The sequence below is a fragment of the Scylla paramamosain genome, chromosome 17 (assembly GCF_035594125.1).
Source record: "Scylla paramamosain isolate STU-SP2022 chromosome 17, ASM3559412v1, whole genome shotgun sequence".
NCBI lineage: Eukaryota > Metazoa > Arthropoda > Malacostraca > Decapoda > Portunidae > Scylla > Scylla paramamosain.
The window spans coordinates 3,637,501-3,640,000 of record NC_087167.1 but is presented as its reverse complement, the minus strand read 5'-3'; the positions used below and the strand labels follow the sequence as shown (position 1 = coordinate 3,640,000).

The 2,500-nt window shown below is 41.3% G+C and overlaps 1 protein-coding gene across 1 annotated transcript in view; it reads left to right on the top strand.

The window, feature by feature from the left end:
• Positions 1 to 65, top strand: part of LOC135108333 (putative Polycomb group protein ASXL2) — a 35,657-nt gene extending 35,592 nt beyond the window's left edge. Inside the window, exon 3 of the mRNA XM_064019201.1 lies at positions 1 to 65. This exon is cut by the window's left edge and continues 4,909 nt beyond it. The gene's annotated coding sequence lies outside the window, so the exon portion shown is untranslated.
• The last annotated feature ends 2,435 nt before the right edge of the window (positions 66 to 2,500 follow it).

Sequence of the window (2,500 nt, the reverse complement as noted above, 5' to 3'; positions counted from 1 at the left end):
GGTGTAGATGACGTATAAACATTGTTGTGTTGTTTCTCTTGTACATAAAGACAGGAAGTTGACAAGTGCGTTTTAATTGTCAAAGATTCTTACCAGTGTGTGTGTGTGTGTGTGTGTGTGTGCACTCTACCATTTACGTTAGATAAAGTGTATTTAAGTTTCTCTCCCGGTTAATCTATCTATCTATCTATTTATTTTATTTTATTTTATTTTTCGCCTAAGTCTTGCCATCAATAATCTGCTTCACGATTCTGATTGAACACACATTTTGCTGTAAACGAAAGACTTACAGCAGATACTAAATCCCATTATTATTATTATTATTATTATTATTATTATTATTATTATTGTTATTACTACAGTTATCATCATCATCATCATCACACGGGTTGGTGCATTATGTGTCAAGTCAGTCGGTGCATCGTTGTGTGTGTTTTGGTGTGGACTCTGCGTGATGGGGGAGTCGCTGTTTGCTCACTAAATTTGTTTATATATTTACTTACTGAATGGCGGAGTGTTGCTATCCGAGTTACTGCTCTCTCTCTCTCTCTCTCTCTCTCTCTCTCTCTCTCTCTCTCTCTCTCTCTCTCTCTCTCTCTCTCTCTCTCTCTCTCTCTCTCTCTCTCTCTCTCTCTCTCTCTCTCTCTCTCTCTCTCTCTCTCTCTCTCTCTCTCTCTCTCTCTCTCTTCACGTGTCCCTTCGTTTGGTTGGAAAGCGTTGAGTGTGTGACTGACTGGCTGACTGTTTGGGCGGCTGGCTGACTGGGTGACTGTTTGGGAGACTGGTGGTTCACTATCTAGATGATTGGTGACTGGCTGACTGTTTGTGTGAGTAGTGGCTAACTGGCTGGCTAACTTTGGGTGACGAGTGATTTGGTGACTTAATGACTGTCTAGGTGGCTGGTGACTGGCTGACTGCTGACTTGGCTATGCGTGAGTGGAAACAGATCTGGAATGAGGTGACGGCTGGTGAGAGAGAGACCATGACACTACGCTTTATTAAAAAAATATCGCCGTCTTACTTTGGTGGTGGATAATGTGTAACTATCCTTGCCTTTCTGTCTGTCTGCCTGCCTCCCTGCCTGTCCAAGTGTGTCAGTCTTTCTCATTCTCTATCTGTCCTTCGTCTTTGATCATATTTCGAAAAGTTTTCATATGATTACAATAAAATATTTGTGGTAAAGAATAGTAAAATATTTGTGGTAAAGAATAGTAAAATACTGAATACACTAGCTTAATTTTCACTCAATATTTATTTACTGTTTATTCATATCAGAACATTGGAAAATAAGAGAAGCTACAAGGAGCTGTCTGTCCTACACATGGCAGTCTCTGTGTGAAAGATAATCTATTCCCACCTATCACCTTTATCCATTTTTAAAGCTCCCTAACCACTTAGCACTAACAACTTAGTAACTGATGTTATTTATTTATTCATCTATTTATTTATCTATTTATTGTTCGAAAACTATACAGAATCAGAGACTGACGTAGATTTGTCGAGAGCAGGAATTGACGAGATTCCGAGGCGGGTTCGGGTATGCATGGCAAATCCACGAATTTTCAAGCTCCTCCAGACTTCCTTTGTGCTCCCCGCGGCAACAGTCTACGGATACCGCGTGCCACCTTCATTGTGTGTGGGATTGGCGGAGGTATGAGCTTCCTTTACACCTGGTGATCGCTATTGAACCATCCATTACATAACCACGCGATGGGGCCTTGTTCGCCTTATCACAGACCATTGTTATGTGCTAGGATTAACATGCGAATCATTCATCCCCGTGTTTTGTCTGAAGTGGCTGAAGTACGCCGGTGCAGGAGGTGGAACAGATGGGTCTTGTGGAAGTGAAGTCTTTTATCAGTATGAACTGCTGCACCACCAGGTATGGAAGAAAATGGGTGATCGTATTTCATTCATAACTTTTCAGAACCTACCGAGGAAAAAAAAGAAAAGTTATTGTGGCCGAAGTTTTCTCTTTCCAACGGTGCTGAGTGACTGTTTCAAGGGGTTTTAATTGTTCTTGCGTTCCGTTTTTAACATTAGTGCCTTCCCTTAATTGCCCTGTGCGAGACTTACTTTTCTGCACGCCACAGACTCCAAGAGGTGACTGAATGACGCAGTATGATATTATGTGAAACAGAATTTTGCACCTGTATCCGGCATTCAGGATAGTAGAGTAACGTACACTACTCACTTCCACCGTGTTTAACGTTTTCCCCTAAGTCTTAGTCCTCTGCTCTACTTAGAATCTAATAATTATCAGGCTCTATGTGGTAGTCAACAGATCAGAGGACTCAAGACTGAAGGAAAACGCTAAACTGACAACGGAAGTTTGAATGAGTGAAGCAGATTATTCGACATCTGATCGCAATAGTAGTGACCATTCCGCTACTGATTTTCATTGAGTTACTGACCAAAAGCACTGCGATACAGACATTTACCAGCACCAGAAGTAATGCATGATATCCTTATAAGCATCTACAAGAAAGAAGGGGATTAA